Source organism: Oncorhynchus nerka, unplaced genomic scaffold, assembly GCF_034236695.1.
Source record: "Oncorhynchus nerka isolate Pitt River unplaced genomic scaffold, Oner_Uvic_2.0 unplaced_scaffold_958, whole genome shotgun sequence".
Classification (NCBI taxonomy): Eukaryota; Metazoa; Chordata; class Actinopteri; order Salmoniformes; family Salmonidae; genus Oncorhynchus; species Oncorhynchus nerka.
This window is the reverse complement of record NW_027040358.1, coordinates 161,570-188,564: the sequence shown is the minus strand read 5'-3', so window position 1 is coordinate 188,564 and position 26,995 is coordinate 161,570. Positions and strand designations below refer to the sequence as shown.

Genomic DNA, 26,995 nt, shown 5'->3' with positions numbered 1-26,995 from the left:
GGCTACCCTGCCGCCCCTCCACTCTAACCACTAGGCTACCCTGCCGCCCCTCCACTCTAACCACTAGGCGACCCTGCCGCCCCTCCACTCTAACCACTAGGCTACCCTGCCGCCCCTCCACTCTAACCACTAGGCTACCCTGCCGCCCCTCCACTCTAACCACTAGGCTACCCTGCCGCCCCTCCACTCTAACCACTAGGCTACCCTGCCTCCTCTAGAGATGACGGATCACCTGGAATGAGACTGAACCAGCTTTTCTGTGGTTGAGGAAGATAGTTAACTGAAGATGGGCATCTTGTACAGTATGTTGCCGTCTGGTCTCCATTGTTCTTTCAGACCTGTATCAGTAACCATCTCCTCTATCATATGGGCTCATAGTAGTTACATACAACTGATGTTATTGCCATTCTGTCGCTGTGTCTCCATAGTGAACATTATGCTACTGACGTTACAATTTGACAGTATTATTCAAGACACAATCAAAAGGCTAAAAGGCACATTGATCATTTTTTATTTCTTTATTTTTTTTTGCTCTTAATATATTGGTTAATAACTTGATTGGTGGAATTACATTTTAAAAAATAAGACAAATTCAAACTGTCTGGGTGATAAAAAAAAAACTATTCAACAGTTTATGGTATCCTGACTAGAATTGTAGTGTGTGTGTGTGTGTGTGTGTTGTGTGTAGTGTGTACTGTGTGTGTGTGTGTAGTGTATGTGTGTGAACTGTGTGGTGTGTGTGTGTGTGTGTACTGTGTGTGTGTAGTATGTGTGTGTGTGTAGTGTGTGTATGTGTGTGTGCGTGTGTGTGTGTAGCGTGTGTGTGTGTGTGTGTAGCATGTGTGTTTGTGCATGTGTATGTAGTGTGTGTGTAGTGTGTGTAGCATGTGTAGTGTGTGTGTAGCGTATGTGTGTAGTGTGTGTAGTGTGTAGCATGTGTAGTGTGTGTGTAGCGTGTGTAGTGTGTAGCGTGTGTAGTGTGTGTGTGTACTGTGTGTGTAGCGTGTAGTGTGTGTGTGTGTGTAGTGTGTGTAGTGTGTGTAGCGTGTAGTGTCCAGACACTCTTCATATTAGCATCATTAGTGGTTCAGCTGCTTCAGGACTTGAAATGTTGAAAATCTTGTAGTGTGAAGATCTTGGACCTTCTTCTGAGGCATAGAAGACTTCCACATCATCCCCTGAAACAAAGTCAACGTCTGCGTCCCCATAAGGCCCTGTTTAAAAAGGTAGTGCACTACACAGGCAATAGGGTGCCATTCGGGACAGAACCCAAACACTTTCCTTCAGAAGTCATTGGTGCTTCCTGCACCTCATCTGAGACTGTGAGACTTTAAAGTTAATACATTTTTTTTTTTAAACGGACAAATTAATTAAATCTCCACTTCCTGCCAAATAAAAGTAAACTTGTCCATCCTCTCAAATACATAGAGACACATGAAATGAATATTAGGAGACCTGATGTACAGCATCCACTGTTAAAAACGATTCAAACAGCTCCTAACTAGAGCCTCATAACTATGTTCTGAATGGTACCTATTCTCTATACACTACACTGCTCTGGACCAGGGCCCATCTGGACCAGGACCCATCTGGACCAGGACCCATCTGGACCGGTGCCCATCTGGACCGGGACCCATCTGGACCAGAACCCATCTGGATCAGGACCCATCTGGATCCCAACTCCCCCGAGACACCTGCAGGGAGTGGGGTCACGGTCAGGGTCACCATATCCCAACTCCCCCGAGACACCTGCAGGGTGTGGGGTCACGGTCAGGGTCACCATATCCCAACTCCCCCTGAGACACCTGCAGGGAGTGGGGTCACGGTCAGGGTCACCATATCCCAACTCCCCCTGAGACACCTGCAGGGAGTGGGGTCACGGTCAGGGTCACCATATCCCAACTCCCCCTGAGACACCTGCAGGGAGTGGGGTCACGGTCAGGGTCACCATATCCCAACTCCCCGAGACACCTGCAGGGAGTGGGGTCACGGTCACCATATCCCAACTCCCCCGAGACACCTGCAGGGAGTGGGGTCACGGTCACCATATCCCAACTACCCCTAAGACACCTGCAGGGAGTGTGGTCACGGTCAGGGTCACCATATCCCAACTCCCCCGAGACACCTGCAGGGAGTGGGGTCACGGTCAGGGTCACCATATCCCAACTCTCCCTGAGACACCTGCAGGGAGTGGGGTCACGGTCAGGGTCACCATTGTACAGAGCCCCTGGAGCAATTAGGTTTAAAGTACCTTTCTCAAGGGCACAGCGACATATTTTTCATCTCTGTTACTGGCCCTACACTCTAACCTCGAGGCTACCTGCCATCCTGAGGGATAATGTTTCCTGCATTCATACAACAATAAACAGACACCATTAATATCTCACTAACCCGTAAGGGTATGAACATGTTTGACATGATATCTACAACTAGTGATGTAAGAGAAATGGGCCAGCCATATCTAATTCTAGGACCTGTCTGTCTGTCTGTCTGTCTGTCTGTATCGGTCTCTGTCTGTCTGTCTGTCTGTCTGTCTGTCCGTCTCTGGGTCTCTATCTCTCTGCCTGTCTCTGGGTCTCTGTCTCTCTATCTGTCTCTGTCTGTCCGTCTCTGGGTCTCTATCTGTCTCTGTCGGTCCGTCTCTGGGTCTCTATCTGTCCGTCTCTATCTCTCTGCCTGTCTCTGGGTCTCTGTCTCTCTATCTGTCTCTGTCTGTCCGTCTCTGGGTCTCTATCTGTCTGTCTGTCCGTCTCTGGGTCTCTATCTCTCTGCCTGTCTCTGGGTCTCTGTCTGTCTGTCTGTCCGTCCGTCTCTGGGTCTCTGCCTGTCTCTGGGTCTCTGTCTGTCTGTCTGTCTGTCTGCCTGTCTCTCTATCTCTCTGCCTGTCTCTGGGTCTCTGTCTGTCTGTCTGTCTGTCTGTCTGCCTGTCTCTCTATCTCTCTGCCTGTCTCTGGGTCTCTGTCTGTCTGTCTGTCTGCCTGTCTCTGGGTCTCTATCTCTCTGCCTGTCTCTGTCTGTCTGCCTGTCTCTGGGTCTCTATCTGTCTGTCTGTCTATCTGCCTGTCTGTGTGTCTGTCTGTGAGCCCAATTCTCAGATCTTTCTCCTGAAGTATACTATCTCACTTGTGCACAGCTTCCCACACATTGAATTAAAAGTGTTGTATTGGTGAGTTTATGGGCTGGACTAGAGGGAGATCGTATGCCAGTCCTTTCCTTTCAGATCCATGAAGGGAAGTGAACAAGTGCACACTTGGAAAGAAAGAACAGAGAATTGGCAAGCAGGGCAGAGAGAGGCCTTTTAGGAGCCTGGCAGTAGAAGTGTTGGATGTACAGGGTGGCAAGGCCGCCCAGCCAGCAGGCACAGTCCCTCGGCCCCTCTGAGCCCCTCTGAGCTCGCTCTTTGTTGTGGACACACAGAGATGTCTTTGTCTGACCCAGTGGGCCCATTCAGGTCTCTGGCTGCCTCCACACACAGAAGGACACTTCACTTTCTTTTCACGTTGTTGTTGGACGGCTGGAGCTGAGGCTGGGCCTGGGGATGAGGATCGTACGGTCCAGGCTTGGTGCCGTTGCTGCTGCTGCTGCCTCTTGGTTTGTGGCTCTGGCTCAGTACAATCACAGTCAGAATACTGATGATGTGAATGTGGAAGTACATTGACCTACAGGGGGAAAGAAGATGTGATGAAATGCTACAGAAACAAAAACAACAAAGATGGATAGAATAAGAGAAAAGGTAGAGATGACACACTTGTCCTCCATAAAGACAACTGACGGTAGAGATGACACACTTGTCCTCCATAAAGACAACTGACGGTAGAGATGACACACTTGTCCTCCATAAAGACAACTGACGGTAGAGATGACACACTTGTCCTCCATAAAGACAACTGATGGTTAGAGATGACACACTTGTCCTCCATAAAGACAACTGATGGTTAGAGATGACACACTTGTCCTCCATAAAGACAACTGACGGTAGAGATGATACACTTGTCCTCCATAAAGACAACTGACGGTTAGAGATGACACACTTGTCCTCCATAAAGACAACTGATGGTTAGAGATGACACACTTGTCCTCCATAAAGACAACTGACGGTTAGAGATGACACACTTGTCCTCCATAAAGACAACTGACGGTTAGAGATGACACACTTGTCCTCCATAAAGACAACTGATGGTTAGAGATGACACACTTGTCCTCCATAAAGACAACTGACGGTAGAGATGACACACTTGTCCTCCATAAAGACAACTGACGGTTAGAGATGACACACTTGTCCTCCATAAAGACAACTGACGGTAGAGATGACACACTTGTCCTCCATAAAGACAACTGATGGTTAGAGATGACACACTTGTCCTCCATAAAGACAACTGACGGTAGAGATGACACACTTGTCCTCCATAAAGACAACTGAGGAACATTGTGACCAGGGCTTATAAAGATAATAGAACACTAAGCTACTAAATTGTACACATACGACCTAGCCTGGGTACCAGTCTGTTTGTGCTAACATTACACTCCTGGTCATGCCAAGAAGTTGACATGATAGCACATCCAGATCAGGGGCCAGGCTACATACGACCGTCATCGTTAAAGAGACACATTTGACCAGTAGGGAACATAACCTATATGAATATTCACCTGTAGTACTGCATGGTAGGTTCTACTGCCAGCAGTAGGAAGGGCATGACGGTGTAGCAGATACACAGCTGAGTAGCTGCCCAGGTCACTACGTCATAGACAAGCTTCAGAGGATGAGAGGACAGGAAATACTGCCGGACGTTCTTACGGACCTGCGGTGTGGGAGACAGGAGAGAGAACACGGTGATGTACGGCCCTGGGTGAGGCTGAGATGATGAGACACATGAGGTGAGTACTGTGTGTGTGTGTAAGTGAGAGAGTGAGTGAGTAAGACAGCGAGAGAAAGAGAGCGAGAGAAAGACTCACAGCTCTGTCAGTGTGATGGGTACAGCAGTAAATGGTACTCACAGCTCTAGCTGCCAGTGTGATGGGTATAGCAGTAAATGGTACTCACAGCTCTATATGCCAGTGTGATGGGTACAGCAGTAAAATGGTACTCACAGCTCTATCTGTCAGTGTGATGGGTACAGCAGTAATAATGGTACTCACAGCTCTATCTGTCAGTGTGATGGGTACAGCAGTAATAATGGTACTCACAGCTCTGTCAGTGTGATGGGTACAGCAGTAATAATGGTACTCACAGCTCTATCTGCCAGTGTGATGGGTATAGCAGTAATAATGGTACTCACAGCTCTGTCAGTGTGATGGGTACAGCAGTAATGGTACTCACAGCTAATGGTACTCACAGCTCTATCTGCCAGTGTGATGGGTATAGCAGTAAATGGTACTCACAGCTCTATCTGCCAGTGTGATGGGTCCAGTAGTATTAATGGTACTCACAGCTCTATCTGTCAGTGTGATGGGTCCAGTAGTATTAATGGTACTCACAGCTCTATCTGCCAGTGTGATGGGTATAGCAGTAAATGGTACTCACAGCTCTATCTGCCAGTGTGATGGGTCCAGTAGTATTAATGGTACTCACAGCTCTATCTGTCAGTGTGATGGGTACAGCAGTAATAATGGTACTCACAGCTCTATCTGTCAGTGTGATGGGTACAGCAGTAATAATGGTACTCACAGCTCTATCTGCCAGTGTGATGGGTACAGCAGTAATAATGGTACTCACAGCTCTATCTGCCAGTGTGATGGGTACAGCAGTAATAATGGTACTCACAGCTCTATCTGCCAGTGTGATGGGTATAGCAGTAATAATGGTACTCACAGCTCTATCTGCCAGTGTGATGGGTACAGCAGTAATAATGGTACTCACAGCTCTATCTGTCAGTGTGATGGGTACAGCAGTAATAATGGTACTCACAGCTCTATCTGCCAGTGTGATGGGTACAGCAGTAATAATGGTACTCACAGCTCTGTCAGTGTGATGGGTACAGCAGTAATAATGGTACTCACAGCTCTATCTGCCAGTGTGATGGGTACAGCAGTAATAATGGTACTCACAGCTCTATCTGCCAGTGTGATGGGTATAGCAGTAATAATGGTACTCACAGCTCTATCTGCCAGTGTGATGGGTACAGCAGTAATAATGGTACTCACAGCTCTATCTGTCAGTGTGATGGGTACAGCAGTAATAATGGTACTCACAGCTCTATCTGCCAGTGTGATGGGTACAGCAGTAATAATGGTACTCACAGCTCTATCTGCCAGTGTGATGGGTACAGCAGTAATAATGGTACTGACAGCTAGTATCAGCAGTAACAATGGTAAACTGCCAGTGGTACCATCTAGCTGCCAGTGTGATGGGCAGTAATAGGATGAAGGTCAGAGCTGTGATGGGTACAGGATGAAGGTCAGCAGGTGGGGTAACTCTAACACACACTGAAGAGTGATGGAGACAGGATGAAGGTCAGAGCTGGAGCACAGCTCTAACTGTCACTGAAGAGAGAGGAGACAGGATGAAGGTCAGAGCTGTGGGGTAACGGGGAGCACGGTACTAACACACACTGAAGAGAGAGGAGACAGGATGAAGGTCGGGGCTGTGGGGTAACTGGGAGCGCGGTCGTAACACACACTGAACAGAGAGGAGTTATAAACAGACCTAGATCAGATATATTGTTATTCAGTTAACATAATAAAAAAAACATTCATGAATGTACAGAAAATTGGTTTTGTACTAATGTTATGCTGCCATGTGGACATTATCTTGGTAGAATATCTTGGTAGAATATCTGCCAGTGTGAGAATATTTCAGTAGAATTAATACTCACGTTTTGAGCCAAACACCAGTCTGAATATTCCAGTTATCTATGAACTTCTTGAAGCTAGTTGCTGTCTGCAAAAAGAGAGAGAGTTCAATATTAAACTTCAAGTCATTTTGCAAAGCTAAAAGCTCAAAAAGTGTTGTTGTTGTTTCCAAACGTACCTCAATCCCCCAGATACTGATGTTGGAGATGAGGTCCCAGGACACCTGTCCAGCTTCATCCACACCTTTAAAACCATAACCTGCTCTTGTTGATGGCATCCGTGTTGGGACAAACACATGAATGGAAGAATGAAAGGATGAATGAACTTTCCTCAGTATGAATGAATGAATGAACTTTCCCCAATAGTAATGAATGAATGAACTTTCCCCAATAGTAATGAATGAATGAACTTTCCCCAATAGTAATGAATGAATGAACTTTCCAATAGCCAACACTACACTGTGATGGGTAAAGCCTCACCTAAAGTCCAGGCGTACTAGAACTTGGGTCTAGCAGCTTGTATAGAGAAGAAGGCATACGTCAGTCTGGTCAGGAAAGGTGCCTATAGTTGACGAAATGGTTGTCAACGTTATATGTGATGGGGAACACTTTGGTGAGGGTCAGGAACAAAACCATGCACACACCACAGATCAGCAGTTTACCTGTGACAGCAGCCTGAAAACCAGACGGAGAGAGTCAGATCTTCAGTGGCCATCAGGGAAACTACTTTTTAATTGCCTTCATTGAGCCAGGTAAGTCATTTAAAACACATCTTATCAAAGAAAACACCTGATAATATGCTGCTATGTTGTTAGTAGTGTAATTACATTGTTATTATACACATATAAGAGAAACTTAATGGCAATATAGTTTCTGAAAGAAAGTACAGCTTTAATGACTCCAGCTTGTACCCAGTCTTACCATAGGTGAGGGCTCTGGGACTAACATGACTCTACTTGTACCCAGTCTGCCAGGTGAGGGCTCTGGGACTTTATCATATCCATTCTGTCCAGTGTTGGATGCTGAAAGCCTTCTCAGCCTCCTCTGAACGTGTCTCCCCTCTATAAAGTCTATGTAGTCCTTATAGTGACTGCAGGGTCCGACCAGGATACTGAGGAAGTTCAGGTTGTAGCTCAGGTATTCTATCAGAGACGGCTTGGAGCTGGAGGTAGAAGAGAGGAAGAAAGAGACATTGGAAACTGTAATCAGAGAGCGACCGAGACAGAGACAGAGAGACAGAGAGAGACAGACAGAGAGAGAGAGACAGAGAGACAGAAAGAGAGAGACACAGAGATAGAGAGAGAGACAAAGAGAGAGAGAGACAAAGAGAGAGAGACAAAGAGAGAGAGAGACAAAGAGAGAGAGAGAGAGACAGAGAGACAGAAAGAGAGCGAGAGAGACAAAGAGAGACAGACAGCACAGAGAGTGTGAGAGACAAAGAGACAGAGAGAGACAGATGGTACAAACAGAGCTCTATCTGTGATGTGATTGGAGCTGACTGTAGAGGATGGAAAGAGAAGGGACATTGATTGATCATGCTTTGAGGGGTAGCAGCAGTGGTTAGAATGGTACCAGTAAGCTCTATTGCAGTTGAATCCCTGAGCTGACAAGGTAAAAATATGTCGTTCTGCCCCTGAACAAGGCAGTTAACACACTGTTCCTAGACCATCATTGTAGAAAATAAATAGTTTTCTCCTGACAACATCAATATCATTCTAGGCTATCTTGTTTACGCTTGAGTGAGATGACGGCACAGACAAGTAGTTAATATCAATGTAATTTGTGGAGGGTAGATGTGTATGTAGATGTAGATGGTACTCATGCTCTATCTGCCAGTGTGATGTGTACGGTAGATGTAGATGGTAGATGGTACGTTAGATCTGCCAGTGTGATGGGTACAGCAGATGGTAATAATGGTACTCACAGATCTGCCAGTGTAGATGGGAGCAGTAACAATGGTAGATGTCACAGCTCTATCTGCCAGATGTGATGGGTATGCAGTAATGTAGATGGTAGATCACAGCTCTATCTGTCAGTGTGATGGGTACAGCAGTAATAATGTACTCACAGCTCTAGATGTAGATGGTAGATGTGTACGTTAGATGTAGATGGTAGATGTGTACGATGTAGATGGTAGATGTACGGTAGATGTGTACGGTAGATGTAGAATGGTAGATGTCTGTAGTGTGATGGGTACAGCAGTAATAATGGTACTCATGTAGATGGTAGATCTGTACAGTGTGATGGGTACAGCAGTGGTAGATGGTACTCAGAGCTCTGTCTGCCAGTGTGATGTGTACGGTAGATGGTAGATGTGTACAGTAGATGTGTACGGTAGAATGTACTCACAGCTCTATCTGGTAGATGTGTACAGCAGTAATAATGGTACTCAGAGCTCTATCTGCAGTGTGATGGGTACAGCAGTAGATAATGGTACTCAGATGTCTATCTGTAGTGTGATGGTAGATGTGTAGATGTGTACGGTAGATGTGTATCTGTAGATGTGATGGGTAGAGTAATGATGTACTCAGATGTGTATGTAGAGTGTGATGGGTACAGCAGTAGAATGGTACTAGATGTAGATGTGTGCGTGTAGATGTGTATAGATGGTAGATGCCAGGTAGGGTAGATGTGTACTAGATGTGTACTGTAGATGTGATGGGTACAGCAGTAATGTAGATGTGTACTAGATGTAGATGTGTCTGGTAGTGTGATGTGTACAGCAGTGTAATGGTACTCACATGCTCTATCTGAGAATGTAGTGTGATGGTAGAGCAGTAATACGGTAGATGGTACTCACAGCTCTATCTGTTCAGTGTGATGGGTACAGCAGTAGATAATGGTACTCACAGCTCTGTAGTGTGATGGTATGTAGCAGTAATAATGGTACTCAGATGCTCTATCTGTCAGTGTAGATGGGTATGCAGTAATAATGGTACTCAGATGGTAGATCTGTACGTGATGGGTAGATGTGTACAGCAGTAGGGTATGTAGATGTGTACGGTACATGTGTGCGGTAGTGTGATGGGTACGGTAGATAATGGTACTCAGATGCTCTAGATGTAGTGTGATGGTAGAGTATACGGTAGATGGTGGTAGATGTGTACAGCTAGATGTGTACAGTAGATGGGTAGAGTGTAATGGTAGATGTGTATGTATACTAGATGTGTCCAGTGTGATGGGTACAGCAGTAATAATGGTAGATGTAGATGCTGCCAGTGTGATGGTACAGCAGTAGATAATGGTAGATGTGCTAGATCTGTCAGTGATGATGGGTACATGTAATAATGGTAGATCACAGCTCTACTGTAGATGTGATGGTACAGCAGGTAGATGTGTACACAGCTAGATGTGATGTGTAGTGTGATGGTACGGTAGATGTAGATGGTACTCATGTGTATCTGAGTGTGATGGGTACAGATGTAGATAATGGTACTCACAGATGTACTGCCAGTGTGATGGTACAGGTAGATGTAATGGTACTCACAGCTAGATGTAGTAGGTGGTAGATGGGTACGGTAGATGTAATAATGGTAGATGTGTCTGTCAGATGTGTACGGTAGATGTGTACGGTAGATGTAGATGTGTGACAGGTAGATGGTAGATGGTACGGTAGATGGTAGATGTGTAACCAGTGTGATGGGTACAGCAGTATATAACGTGGTAGATGTGTACAGATATCTGCCAGTGTAATGGGTACGGTAGATGGTATGGTACTCACAGCTCTAGATGTGTACCAGTGTGATGTGGTACAGCAGTAATAGATGTGTAGATGTGTATGGTAGATGTCTAGCTGGTAGATGTGTACAGCAGTAATGTGGTACGGTAGATGTCTATACCAGGTAGATGTGTATGTAGATGGTAGATGTGTCACGGTAGATGTGTATAGATGTAGATGTGATGGTAGATGTGTATCGGTAATGGTACGGTAGATCTGCCAGATGGTAGATGTGTACGATGGTATGATGGTAGATGTGTACGGTAGATGTCACGTAGATGTGTACTGGTGTACAGATGTAATACGGTAGATGGTAGATGTGTATGGTAGATGTGTACGGTAGATGTGTACGGTAGATGTGTACGGTAGATGTGATGTAGATGGTAGATGTACGGTAGATGGTACTACAGGTAGATGGTAGATGTGTATAGATGTACAGGTAGATGGTAGATGTGTACGGTAGATGGGTACATGTAGATGGTAGATGTGTATGGTAGATGTGTACAGCTATATGTGTCAGTGTAGATGTGTACGGTAGAATAGATGGTACGGTACATGTGTACGGTGATGGTAGATGTGTACCAGATGTGTACGGTAGATGGTAGATGTGTATGGTAGATGTGTACGGTAGATGTGTACTGTAGTGTAGATGAATGGTAGATGTGTAGTAAGATGTGTACGGTAGATGTCTGTACAGTAGATGTGTACAGGTAGATGTAATGGTAGATGTGTAGCTTAGATGTGTACGGTAGATGTGATGGTAGATGTAATAATGTGTACGGTAGATGGTAGATGTGTACGGCTAGATGTGTACGGTAGATGTGTATGGTAGATGTGTACGTTAGATGGTAGATGTGTACGGTAGATGTGTACAGTAGATGGTAGATGTGTACGGTAGATGTGTACGGTGGATGGTAGTGTGATGGTAGATGGTGTACGGTAGATAATGTGTACGGCAGATGTGTACAGTAGATGTGATGGTAGATGTGTACGGTAGATGGTAGATGTGTACTCAGATGTGTATCTGCCAGATGGTAGATGTGTACGGTAGATGTACGGTGGATGGTAATGGTACTAGATGTCTATCTGTAGATGGTAGATGTGTACGGTAGATGTGTAATAATGGTAGATGTCACAGTAGATGTGTCAGTGTGATGGGTAGATGTAGATGGTAGATGTGTACGGCTCTATCTGCCAGGTAGATGTGTACTGGTAGATGGTAGATGTGTACGGTAGATGTGTATCTGATGTGTGATGGTAGATGGTAATATGGTACTAGATGCTCTAGATGGTCAGTGTGATGGATGTGTACAGTAGATGGTACTCAGATCTGCTCTATGTGTACGGTAGATGGTAGATGTGTACGGTAGATGTGTATGGTAGATGTGGACAGATGGTAGATGTGGTAGATGAGCCAGGTAGATAATAGATGTGTACTGTGTACTCTATAGATGTCAGATGTGATGGGTAGATGGTAGATGTGATAATGGTAGATGTGTACGGTAGATGTATACGGTAGATGTAGATGTGATGGTAGATGTAGATGTGTAATGGTAGATGTGTAGCTCTATCTGCCAGATGTGATAGATGTAGATGTGCAGTAGATGTAGATGTGTACGGTAGATGTGTATGTAGGTGGTAGATGTGTCACGGTAGATGTACAGTAGATGTAGATGTGTACGGTAGATGTCTATCTGTCAGTGTGAGATGGTACAGGTAGATGGTAGATGTGTGCGGTAGATGTGTACAGCAGGTAGATGTGTATGGTAGATGTGTGTGACGGTAGATGTGTACGGTAGATGTGTATGGTAGATGTGTACGGTAGATGGTAGTGTGATACGGTAGATGTGTACAGATGGTAGATGTGTATGGTAGATGCTCTAGATGTGTACGGTAGATGTGTACAGTGTAGTGATGGTAGATGTGTACGGTAGATGTGTACTGCCAGATGTGATAGGTAGATGTGTAACGGTAGATGTGTACGGTAGATGTGTATGTAGATGGTAGATGTGTACGGTAGATGTGTACGGTAGATGTAGATGTGTGGTAGATGTGTACGGATGGAGATGTGTACGGTAGATGTAGATGTGTACGGTAGATGGTGAAGATGTGTACGGTAGATGTGTACGCTAGATGTGTAGGTAGATGTGTACGGTAGATGTGTACGAGATGTAGATGGTAGATAGATGTGTACAGAGTAGATGGTAGATGTGTACGGTAGATGTGTACGGTAGATGTGTACGGTAGATGGTAGATGTGTATGGTAGATGTGTACGGTAGATGTGTACGGTAGATGTGTATGGTAGATGTGTACGGTAGATGTGTACGGTAGATGGTAGATGTGTACGGTAGATGTGTACGGTAGATGGTAGATGTGTACGGTAGATGTGTACGGTAGATGTGTACGGTAGATGTGTAGATGTGTATGGTAGATGTGTACGGTAGATGTGTAAACATGTCACGAGATGTGTACGGTAGATGTGTATGTAGATGGTAGATGTGTACGGTAGATGTGTACGGTAGATGTAGATGTGTACGGTAGATGTGTACGGTAGATGTGTACGGTAGATGTAGATGTGTACGGTAGATGGTAGATGTGTACGGTAGATGTGTACGGTAGATGGTAGATGTGTACGGTAGATGTGTACGCTAGATGTGTACGGTATATGTGTACGGTAGATGGTAGATGTGTATGGTAGATGTGTACGGTAGATGTGTACGGTAGATGGTAGATGTGTACGGTAGATGTGTACGGTAGATGTGTACGGTAGATGTGTAGATGTGTATGGTAGATGTGTACGGTAGATGTGTACGGTAGATGTGTACGGTAGATGTGTACGGTAGATGTGTATGTAGATGGTAGATGTGTACGGTAGATGTGTACGGTAGATGTAGATGTGTACGGTAGATGTGTACGGTAGATGTGTACGGTAGATGTAGATGTGTACGGTAGATGGTAGATGTGTACGGTAGATGGTAGATGTGTACGGTAGATGTGTACGCTAGATGTGTACGGTATATGTGTACGGTAGATGTGTACGGTAGATGGTAGATGTGTATGGTAGATGTGTACGGTAGATGTGTACGGTAGATGTGTACGGTAGATGTGTACGGTAGATGGTAGATGTGTACGGTAGATGTGTACGGTAGATGGTAGATGTGTACGGTAGATGTGTACGGTAGATGGTAGATGTGTACGGTAGATGTGTATGTAGATGGTAGATGTGTATGGTAGATGTGTACGGTATATGTGTACGGTAGATGTGTACGGTAGATGGTAGATGTGTACGGTAGATGTGTACGGTAGATGGTAGATGTGTACGGTAGATGTGTACGGTAGATGGTAGATGTGTATGGTAGATGTGTACGGTAGATGTGTACGGTATATGGTAGATATGAATGGTAGATGTGTATGGTAGATGTGTACGGTAGATGTCTACGGTAGATGTGTACGGTAGATGTAGATGGTAGATGTGTACGTTAGATGTGTACGGTAGATGTAGATGGTAGATGTGTACGGTAGATGTGTACGGTAGATGGTAGATGTGTACGGCAGATGTGTACGGTAGATGTGTATGGTAGATGTGTACGTTAGATGGTAGATGTGTACGGTAGATGTGTACGGTAGATGGTAATGACCTGAGATGTGTACGGTATGGTAGATGTGTATGGTAGATGTGTACGGTAGATGGTAGATGTGTACGGCAGATGTGTACAGTAGATGTGTACGGTAGATGGTAGATGTGTACGGTAGATGGTAGATGTGTACGGTAGATGTGTACGGTAGATGGTAGATGTGTACGGTAGATGTGTACGGTGGATGGTAGATGTGTACGGTAGATGTGTACGGTAGATGGTAGATGTGTACGGTAGATGTGTACGGTAGATGGTAGATGTGTACGGTAGATGTGTACGGTAGATGTGTACGGTAGATGTAGATGGTAGATGTGTACGGTAGATGTGTACGGTAGATGTGTACGGTAGATGGTAGATGTGTACGGTAGATGTGTACGGTAGATGTGTACGGTAGATGGTAGATGTGTACGGTAGATGTGTACGGTAGATGTGTACGGTAGATGTGGATGTGTACAGTAGATGGTATATGTGTACGGTAGATGGTAGATGTGTACGGTAGATGTGTATGGTAGATGTGGACGGTAGATGGTAGATGTGGACGGTAGATGGTAGATGTGTACGGTAGATGTGTACGGTAGATGTAGATGTGTAGGTAGATGGTAGATGTGTACGGTAGATGTGTACGGTAGATGTGTACGGTAGATGTAGATGTGTATGGTAGATGTAGATGTGTGGTAGATGTGTACGGTATATGTAGATGTGTACAGTAGATGTAGATGTGTACGGTAGATGTAGATGTGTACGGTAGATGTGTATGTAGGTGGTAGATGTGTACGGTAGATGTGTACGGTAGATGTAGATGTGTACGGTAGATGTGTACGGTAGATGTGTACGGTAGATGGTAGATGTGTACGGTAGATGTGTACGGTAGATGGTAGATGTGTATGGTAGATGTGTACGGTAGATGTGTACGGTAGATGTGTATGGTAGATGTGTACGGTAGATGGTAGATGTGTACGGTAGATGTGTACGGTAGATGGTAGATGTGTATGGTAGATGTGTACGGTAGATGTAACCGGTAGATGTGTATGGTAGATGTGTACGGTAGATGGTAGATGTGTACGGTAGATGTGTACGGTAGATGTGTACGGTAGATGTGTACGGTAGATGTGTACGGTAGATGTGTATGTAGATGGTAGATGTGTACGGTAGATGTGTACGGTAGATGTAGATGTGTACGGTAGATGTGTACGGTAGATGTAGATGTAGATGTGTACGGTAGATGTAGATGTGTACGGTAGATGGTAGATGTGTACGGTAGATGTGTACGCTAGATGTGTACGCTAGATGTGTACGGTAGATGTGTACGGTAGATGGTAGATGTGTACGGTAGATGTGTACGGTAGATGTGTACGGTAGATGTGTACGGTAGATGTGTACGGTAGATGTGTATGTAGATGGTAGATGTGGACGGTATATGTGTACGGTAGATGTGTACGGTAGATGGTAGATGTGTACGGTAGATGTGTATGTAGATGGTAGATGTGTATGGTAGATGTGTACGGTATATGTGTACGGTAGATGTGTACGGTAGATGGTAGATGTGTACGGTAGATGGTAGATGTGTACGGTAGATGTGTACGGTAGATGGTAGATGTGTATGGTAGATGTGTACGGTAGATGTGTACGGTAGATGGTAGATGTGTATGGTAGATGTGTACGGTAGATGTCTACGGTAGATGTAGATGGTAGATGTGTACGTTAGATGTGTACGGTAGATGTAGATGGTAGATGTGTACGTTAGATGTAGATGGTAGATGTGTACGTTAGATGTAGATGGTAGATGTGTACGGTAGATGTGTACGGTAGATGGTAGATGTGTACGGCAGATGTGTACGGTAGATGTGTATGGTAGATGTGTACGTTAGATGGTAGATGTGTACGGTAGATGTGTACGGTAGATGGTAGATGTGTACGGTAGATGTGTACGGTGGATGGTAGATGTGTACGGTAGATGTGTACGGTAGATGGTAGATGTGTACGGCAGATGTGTACAGTAGATGTGTACGGTAGATGGTAGATGTGTACGGTAGATGGTAGATGTGTACGGTAGATGGTAGATGTGTACGGTAGATGTGTACGGTAGATGGTAGATGTGTACGGTAGATGTGTACGGTAGATGGTAGATGTGTACGGTAGATGTGTACGGTAGATGGTAGATGTGTACGGTAGATGTAGATGGTAGATGTGTACGGTAGATGTGTACGGTAGATGGTAGATGTGTACGGTAGATGGTAGATGTGTACGGTAGATGTGTACGGTAGATGTGTACGGTAGATGTAGATGTGTACAGTAGATGGTATATGTGTACGGTAGATGTGTACGGTAGATGTAGATGTGTACAGTAGATGGTATATGTGTACGGTAGATGTGTACGGTAGATGTATACGGTAGATGTGTACGGTAGATGTGTACGGTGGATGGTAGATGTGTATGGTAGATGTGTACGGTAGATGGTAGATGTGTACGGTGTGTACAGTAGATGTGTACGGTAGATGGTAGATGTGTACGGTAGATGGTAGATGTAGATGGTAGATGTGTACGGTAGATGGTAGATGGTAGATGGTAGATGTGTACGGTGGATGGTAGATGTGTACGGTAGATGTGTACGGTAGATGGTAGATGTGTACGGTAGATGTGTACGGTAGATGGTAGATGTGTACGGTAGATGTGTACGGTAGATGTGTACGGTAGATGTAGATGGTAGATGTGTACGGTAGATGTGTACGGTAGATGGTAGATGTGTACGGTAGATGGTAGATGTGTACGGTAGATGTGTACGGTAGATGTGTACGGTAGATGGTATATGTGTACGGTAGATGTGTACGGTAGATGTGTACGGTAGATGTGGATGTGTACAGTAGATGGTATATGTGTACGGTAGATGGTAGATGTGTACGGTAGATGTGTATGGTAGATGTGGACGGTAGATGGTAGATGTGGACGGTAGATGGTAGATGTGTACGGTAGATGTGTACGGTAGATGTAGATGTGTACGGTAGATGGTAGATGTGTACGGTAGATGTGTACGGTAGATGTGTACGGTAGATGTAGATGTGTATGGTAGATGTAGATGTGTACGGTATATGTGTACGGTATATGTAGATGTGTACAGTAGATGTAGATGTGTACGGTAGATGTAGATGTGTACGGTAGATGTGTATGGTAGATGGTAGATGTGTACGGTAGATGTGTACGGTAGATGTAGATGTGTACGGTAGATGTGTACGGTAGATGTGTACGGTAGATGGTAGATGTGTACGGTAGATGTGTACGGTAGATGGTAGATGTGTATGGTAGATGTGTACGGTAGATGTGTACGGTAGATGTGTATGGTAGATGTGTACGGTAGATGGTAGATGTGTACGGTAGATGTGTACGGTAGATGTGTACGGTAGATGTGTGGATGTGTACGGTAGATGTGTACGGTAGATGTGTATGTAGATGGTAGATGTGTACGGTAGATGTGTACGGTAGATGTAGATGTGTACGGTAGATGTGTACGGTAGATGTGTACGGTAGATGTAGATGTGTACGGTAGATGGTAGATGTGTACGGTAGATGTGTACAGATGTGTACGGTAGATGGTAGATGTGTACGGTAGATGTGTATGTAGATGGTAGATGTGTACGGTATATGTGTACGGTAGATGTGTACGGTAGATGGTAGATGTGTACGGTAGATGTGTACGGTAGATGGTAGATGTGTACGGTAGATGTGTATGTAGATGGTAGATGTGTATGGTAGATGTGTACGGTATATGTGTACGGTAGATGTGTACGGTAGATGGTAGATGTGTACGGTAGATGGTAGATGTGTACGGTAGATGTGTACGGTAGATGGTAGATGTGTATGGTAGATGTGTACGGTAGATGTGTACGGTAGATGGTAGATGTGTATGGTAGATGTGTACGGTAGATGTCTACGGTAGATGTGTACGGTAGATGTGTACGGTAGATGTAGATGGTAGATGTGTACGTTAGATGTGTACGGTAGATGTAGATGGTAGATGTGTACGTTAGATGTAGATGGTAGATGTGTACGGTAGATGTGTACGGTAGATGTAGATGTGTACGGTAGATGTGTACGGTAGATGGTAGATGTGTACGGTAGATGTGTACGGTAGATGTAGATGTGTACGGTAGATGTGTACGGTAGATGGTAGATGTGTACAGTAGATGGTATATGTGTACGGTAGATGTGGACGGTAGATGTGTACGGTAGATGGTAGATGTGTACGGTAGATGTGTACGGTAGATGTAGATGTGTACGGTAGATGGTAGATGTGTACGGTAGATGTAGATGTGTACGGTAGATGTGTATGGTAGATGTAGATGTGTACGGTAGATGTAGATGTGTACGGTAGATGTAGATGTGTACGGTAGATGTAGATGTGTACGGTAGATGTGTACGGTAGATGTAGATGTGTACGGTAGATGTAGATGTGTACGGTAGATGTAGATGTGTACGGTAGATGTGTACGGTAGATGTAGATGTGTACGGTAGATGTGTACGGTAGATGTAGATGTGTACGGATAGATGTGTACGGTAGATGTGTACGGTAGATGTAGATGTGTACGGTAGATGTAGATGTGTACGGTAGATGTAGATGTGTACGGTAGATGTTAGATGTGTACGGTAGATGTAGATGTGTACGGTAGATGTGTATGGTAGATGTAGATGTGTACGGTAGATGTAGATGTGTATGGTAGATGTAGATGTGTACGGTAGATGGTAGATGTGTACGGTAGATGTAGATGTGTACGGTAGATGGTAGATGTGTACGGTAGATGTAGATGTGTACGGTAGATGTGTATGGTAGATGTAGATGTGTACGGTAGATGTAGATGTGTACGGTAGATGGTAGATGTGTACGGTAGATGTGTACGGTAGATGTGTATGGTAGATGTGTACGGTAGATGTAGATGTGTACGGTAGATGTGTACGGTAGATGGTAGATGTGTACGGTAGATGGTAGATGTGTACGGTAGATGTGTACGGTAGATGGTAATGGTAGATGTGTACGGTAGATGTAGATGTGTACGGTAGATGTAGATGTGTACAGTAGATGGTATATGTGTACGGTAGATGTGGACGGTAGATGTGTACGGTAGATGTGTACGGTAGATGTAGATGTGTACGGTAGATGTAGATGTGTACGGTAGATGTAGATGTGTACGGTAGATGTAGATGTGTACGGTAGATGTAGATGTGTACGGTAGATGTGTACGGTAGATGTAGATGTGTACGGTAGATGTAGATGTGTACGGTAGATGTAGATGTGTACGGTAGATGTAGATGTGTACGGTAGATGTGTACGGTAGATGTAGATGTGTACGGTAGATGTAGATGTGTACGGTAGATGTAGATGTACGGTAGATGTAGATAGATGTGATGGTAGATGTGTACGGTAGATGTAGATGTGTACGGTAGATGTAGATGTGTACGGTAGATGTAGATGTATGCGGTAGATGTGTACGGTAGATGTAGATGTGTAGATGTGTAGATGTAGATGTGTACGGTAGATGTAGATGTGATGGTAGATGTGTACGGTAGATGTAGATGTAGATGGTAGATGTGATGTATACGGTAGATGGTAGATGTGTACGATAGATGTAGATGTGTACGGTAGATGTAGATGTGTATGGTAGATGTGTATGGTAGATGTGTACGGTAGATGTAGATGTGTACGGTAGATGTGTACGGTAGATGTAGATGTGTACGGTAGATGTGTACGGTAGATGTAGATGTGTATGGTAGATGTAGATGTGTATGTAGATGGTAGATGTAGATGGTAGATGTGATGTACGGTAGATGTAGATGTGTACGGTAGATGTGTATGATGTAGATGGTAGATGTGTACGGTAGATGTAGATGTGTACGGTAGATGTGTACGGTAGATGTAGATGGTAGATGTGTACGGTAGATGTGTAGATGGTAGATGTAGATGTGTACGGTAGATGTAGATGTGTAGATGTAGATGTAGATGTAGATGTGTACGGTAGATGTGTAGATGGTAGATACGGTAGATGTGTACGGTAGATGGTAGATGTGTACGGTAGATGTGTACGGTAGATGTAGATGTGTACGGTAGATGTGTACGGTAGATGTAGATGTGTACGGTAGATGTGTACGGTAGATGTAGATGTGTACGGTAGATGTGTACGGTAGATGTAGATGTGTACGGTAGATGTGTACGGTAGATGGTAGATGTGTACGGTAGATGTGTACGGTAGATGTAGATGTGTACGGTAGATGTGTACGGTAGATGTAGATGTGTACGGTAGATGGTAGATGTGTACGGTAGATGTGTACGGTAGATGGTAATGGTAGATGTGTACGGTAGATGTAGATGTGTAGGGTAGATGTAGATGTGTACAGTAGATGGTATATGTGTACGGTAGATGTGTACGGTAGATGTGTACGGTAGATGGCAGATGTGTACGGTAGATGTGTACGGTAGATGTGTACGGTAGATGTAGATGTGTACGGTAGATGGTAGATGTGTACGGTAGATGTAGATGTGTACGGTAGATGGTAGATGTGTACGGTAGATGTAGATGTGTACGGTAGATGTGTATGGTAGATGTAGATGTGTACGGTAGATGTAGATGTGTACGGTAGATGTAGATGTGTATGGTAGATGTAGATGTGTACGGTAGATGTAGATGTGTACGGTAGATGTAGATGTGTACGGTAGATGTGTACGGTAGATGTAGATGTGTACGGTAGATGTAGATGTGTACGGTAGATGTAGATGTGTACGGTAGATGTAGATGTGTACGTTAGATGTGTACGGTAGATGTAGATGTGTACGGTAGATGTGTACGGTAGATGTAGATGTGTACGGTAGATGTGTACGGTAGATGTGTACGGTAGATGTAGATGTGTACGGTAGATGTAGATGTGTACGATGTGTACGGTAGATGTAGATGTGTACGGTAGATGTAGATGTGTACGGTAGATGTGTACGGTAGATGTAGATGTGTACGGTAGATGTAGATGTGTATGGTAGATGTGTACGGTAGATGTGTACGGTAGATGTAGATGTGTACGGGTAGATGTAGATAGATGATGTGTAGATGGTAGATGTGTACGGTAGATGTGTACGGTAGATGTAGATGTACGGTAGATGTAGATGTGTACGGTAGATGTAGATGTGTACGGTAGATGGTAGATGTGTACGGTAGATGGTAGATGTATACGGTAGATGTGTACGATAGATGTAGATGTGTACGGTAGATGTGTACGGTAGATGTAGATGTGTATGGTAGATGTAGATGTAGATGTGTACGGTAGATGTAGATGGTAGATATGTACGGTAGATGTGTACGGTAGATGTAGATGTGTACGGTAGATGTGTACGGTAGATGTAGATGTGTACGGTAGATGGTAGATGTGTATGGTAGATGTGTACGGTAGATGTAGATGTGTACGGTAGATGTGTACGGTAGATGTAGATGTGTACGGTAGATGTAAATGTGTACGGTAGATGTGTACGGTAGATGTGGACGGTAGATGTAGATGTGTACGGTAGATGTGTACGGTAGATGTAGATGGTAGATGTGTACGGTAGATGTGTACGGTAGATGTAGATGGTAGATGTGTACGGTAGATGTGTACGGTAGATGTAGACGGTCATCAACACTGAGCCAACGCACACTGCAAGGCATGCATGTATATGGAAGTTAAATGTATATACCGTAATGAATACATACTCTACAGCATGGAGCCTCTGATCGGCCGTGAGGTCCTCGCGCTTTTTACACATACCTGGAAACCGTGGAGACGTAGGGATGAGAGAGGGATGAGAGAGATATCGTTTTTTTCAACCCAAACATCAAAAGAACGAAGACAAAACCACAAGATGTTGTCAGAAAACGAAGAAGAGGATCCCTTACGATCCCCTGGACATTCCTTACCATCATGCACTTGAAAAGCTAACATAGTGGTTTTCTGGGTAATTATCATCAACGGCCTGAAGGGAGGAAACACAATATTTAGTTTATAAAGTCGAACGCTCACTGAGGACATTAACAAGGACAGAAATGGAATGTGAACAGCATTTCATTACAGCCGAACTGTACATGAGGAATAAATTATCACTCATTCTTTGGTGCTTTTCATTCAGACGTTCACATAGAATAACCTCTTTGTTGGTGTGACACATGCAGGAACACACACGCTCTGTGTGAGAGCATGGCATGCACTTACAGAGAGAGAGAGAGAGAGAGAGAGAGAGAGAGAGAGAGAGAGAGAGAGAGAGAGAGAGTGTGCATGTCCTTTGTATGGTTGTGTTACGTGAGCTGTAGTCAACAGACACTGATTGGCATTGTCAGGTCAAGAACGCTGGCATCAGAGGATGTGACATCAGAGGATGTGACATCAGAGACACACTATTAGGGAACGGCAATGAACCTACATGACAACACTACCATGCTAAACTTAAAATATAGATTTAACTAGGCGAGTCAGTTCAGTACTAATTATTATTTACAAATGACGGCCGACACAGGCCAAACCCTAACCAGGATGACGCTGGGCCAATTGTGCTACATCCTATGGGACTCCCGATCACGGCCAGTTGTGATACAGCCCGGGATCGATCCAGGGTCTGTAGTGACACCTCTAGCACTGTGATGCAAGTGCCTTAGACCGCTGCGCAACTCGGGAGCCAGAAATTGATTCTAGAACCCATCTAAAACAACCATGTGTTCTACATTACATCACTACTATGCTGATTGATTCTAGAACCCATCTAAAACAACCAGGTGTTCTACATTACATCACTCCTATGCTGATTGATTCTAGAACCCATCTAAAACAACCAGGTGTTCTACATTACATCACAATAGAATATCACAATGTGTTAACACTGTGCACCGTATTTCAAAGTGTATGAGATTGGAGGTTAAAGTCTAAGCAGAGGCACAGTGAGAAACAGGGCTGATAGTAGCCAGATGGACTGAGAAAAAGCAGAGCAACGGACGTGAATGGAGCATCAGATCCCAGTGATGGTGCTGTCTATCCAGTCAACAGCAGTACAGTGTGATTCAGCTCATTCACCATTCAGCCTGCCTGCAGTCTGCAGAGAAAGCACAGTTTGTTAGCGAAGGTTAGCATTGATTAGGGTTAGGAATAGCATAGTTAGCATAGCATATAATAGCATAGTTAGCAAAGCATATAATAGCATAATTAGCATTAGCATTGGAAAAGAATAGCAACAGTATAGCAAGCATGGCAGCGGCAGGTACTGTTAAACTAACTGACTGTTTTATCAGCTGTATTATTTGTTTAGGGCAGTGCTTCACAATCTCTGCAAGAACCAAGAAAACCTGCAGATAACAGACAAACTAACCAGGGGGAGTGGCAGATTCAATATGAGAGGAGAGGAGAGGAGAGAGAGAGAGAGAGAGAGAGAGAGAGAGAGAAACTAAATTAATCTAGTAAAACATACAAATCTAGAAAAACCGAGGTTAAAGAAGGCTGAGACTGGGGGAAAAAAGTGAGTTGGATAGTGCTGTTGTCACTGTGCAGATTCAAGCAGTGAGTCAGCTGATTCAGTACGGACTGAGGAAGCTCTAATGCAGACCCTTATCTGTATTCTGTACCATGTAGAAACACAGTCCATGAAAACCTAAAACACAAACTATTTCAGAATTCAGGAGGAAACTCTGACAAGTGTAAACAAAGTTTGAGGATATTTTTCCAACGAAAGTAGAGGACAGTATAACGTCAGGAGTAAAGGACAGTATAACGTCAGGACAGTATAACGTCAGGAGTAAAGGACAGTATAACGTCAGGAGTAGAGGACAGTATAACGTCAGGAGTAAAGGACAGTATAACGTCAGGAGTAAAGGACAGTATAACGTCAGGAGTAGAGGACAGTATAACGTCAGGAGTAGAGGACAGTATAACGTCAGGAGTAGAGGACAGTATAACGTCAGGAGTAGAGGACAGTATAATGTCAGGAGTAAAGGACAGTATAATGTCAGGAGTAAAGGACAGTATAACGTCAGGAGTAGAGGACAGTATAATGTCAGGAGTAAAGGACAGTATAACGTCAGGAGTAGAGGACAGTATAACGTCAGGAGTAGAGGACAGTATAACGTCAGGAGTAAAGGACAGTATAACGTCAGGAGTAAAGGACAGTATAACGTCAGGAGTAAAGGACAGTATAACGTCAGGACAGTATAACGTCAGGACAGTATAACGTCAGGAGTAAAGGACAGTATAACGTCAGGACAGTATAACGTCAGGAGTAGAGGACAGTATAACGTAAGGAGTAGAGGACAGTATAACGTCAGGAGTAGAGGACAGTATAACGTCAGGAGTAAAGGACAGTATGACGTCAGGACAGTATAACGTCAGGAGTAAAGGACAGTATAAGAGTCAGGAGTAAAGGACAGTATAACGTCAGGAGTAAAGGACAGTATAACGTCAGGAGTAAAGGACAGTATAACGTCAGGAGTAAAGGACAGTATAACGTCAGGAGTAGAGGACAGTATAACGTCAGGAGTAGAGGACAGTATAACGTCAGGAGTAGAGGACAGTATAACGTCAGGACAGTATAACGTCAGGAGTAAAGGACAGTATAACGTAAGGACAGTATAACGTCAGGAGTAAAGGACAGTATAACGTAAGGAGTAAAGGACAGTATAACGTCAGGAGTAAAGGACAGTATAACGTCAGGAGTAGAGGACAGTATAACGTCAGGAGTAGAGGACAGTATAACGTCAGGAGTAAAGGACAGTATAACGTCAGGAGTAAAGGACAGTATAACATCAGGAGTAAAGGACAGTATAACGTCAGGAGTAAAGGACAGTATAACGTCAGGAGTAAAGGACTTCAGGAGTAAAGGACAGTATAACGTCAGGACAGTACAACGTCAGGACAGTATAACGTAAGGAGTAAAGGACAGTATAACGTCAGGAGTAAAGGACAGTATAACGTCAGGAGTAAAGGACAGTATAACGTCAGGAGTAAAGGACTTCAGGAGTAAAGGACAGTATAACGTCAGGACAGTATAACATCAGGAGTAAAGGACAGTATAACGTCAGGGGTAAAGGACAGTATAACGTAAGGAGTAAAGGACAGTATAACGTCAGGAGTAGAGGACAGTATAACGTCAGGAGTAAAGGACAGTATAACGTCAGGAGTAAAGGACAGTATAACGTCAGGAGTAAAGGACAGTATAACGTCAGGAGTAGAGGACAGTATAACGTCAGGACAGTATAACGTCAGGAGTAAAGGACAGTATAACGTCAGGAGTAAAGGACAGTATAATGTCAGGAGTAGAGGACAGTATAACGTCAGGAGTAAAGGACAGTATAATGTCAGGAGTAGAGGACAGTATAACGTCAGGAGTAAAGGACAGTATAACGTCAGGAGTAGAGGACAGTATAACGTCAGGAGTAAAGGACAGTATAACGTCAGGAGTAAAGGACAGTATAACGTCAGGAGTAAAGGACAGTATAACGTCAGGAGTAGAGGACAGTATAACGTCAGGAGTAGAGGACAGTATAACGTCAGGAGTAAAGGACAGTATAACGTCAGGAGTAAAGGACAGTATAACGTCAGGAGTAAAGGACAGTATAACGTCAGGAGTAAAGGACAGTATAACGTCAGGAGTAAAGGACAGTATAACGTCAGGAGTAAAGGACAGTATAACGTCAGGAGTAGAGGACAGTATAACGTCAGGAGTAGAGGACAGTATAACGTCAGGAGTAAAGGACAGTATAACGTCAGGAGTAAAGGACAGTATAACGTCAGGAGTAAAGGACAGTATAATGTCAGGAGTAAAGGACAGTATAACGTCAGGAGTAAAGGACAGTATAACGTCAGGAGTAAAGGACAGTATAACGTCAGGAGTAAAGGACAGTATAACGTAAGGACAGTATAACGTAAGGAGTAAATGACAGTATAACGTCAGGAGTAAAGTAAGAAGCCAGGGTTCAACAGGCGATAAGATATTACTGTCGTGAACAAGTGTCAATACCTGGTGAGGCAGTTTTATGCGCTGACTGAATGGGAGCTGATAATTAGGAGTATTTTTATTCCGCTGACTGAATGGGAGCTGATAATTAGGAGTATTTTTACTCCGCTGACTGAATGGGAGCTGATAATTAGGAGTATTTTTACTCCGCTGACTGAATGGGGCTGATAATTAGGAGTATTTTTACTCCGCTGACTGAATGGGAGCTGATAATTAGGAGTATTTTTACTCTGCTGACTGAATGGGAGCTGATAATTAGGAGTATTTTTACTCTGCTGACTGAATGGGAGCTGATAATTAAGAGTATTTTTACTCCGCTGGTCTCGGAAAGAAATGACGAGTCCTCGTTGTCAGAGTCAAGACAGAGTAAAAAAATGTGTCCAACACTGAGACAAAACCGAGACACTCAATATGTAGTCTGGAGACGGTTCTGGAGTACTGCCAGTAAACCTGATCTGGAACAACATGGCTACTTACCCAGAGAAGTCTGTCGAGAGGATCCCATAGTTATAGATGAAGACTCTGCTCACCTGACACACTGCGAGGTAGCTGACGGCCATGATCATAGTATACCTGGAGGGGACATTTAAATCAAATCGAGAATACGGCCGTGATCATAGTATACCTGGAGGGGACATTTAAAATCAGATCGAGAACACGGCCGTGATCATAGTATACCTGGAGGGGACATAGTATACCTGGAGGAGACATTTAAATCAGATCGAGAACACGGCCGTGATCATAGTATACCTGGAGGAGACATTTAAATCAGATCGCGAACACGGCCGTGATCATAGTATACCTGGAGGAGACATTTAAATCAGATCGCGAACACGGCCGTGATCATAGTATACCTGG

General features: G+C 44.2%; 1 pseudogene; it reads right to left on the bottom strand.

Moving 5' to 3' along the window:
• Positions 1-494: 494 nt before the first annotated feature.
• LOC135570651 (lysophospholipid acyltransferase 1-like) overlaps positions 495-26,995 on the bottom strand; it is a 30,712-nt pseudogene continuing 4,211 nt past the window's right edge.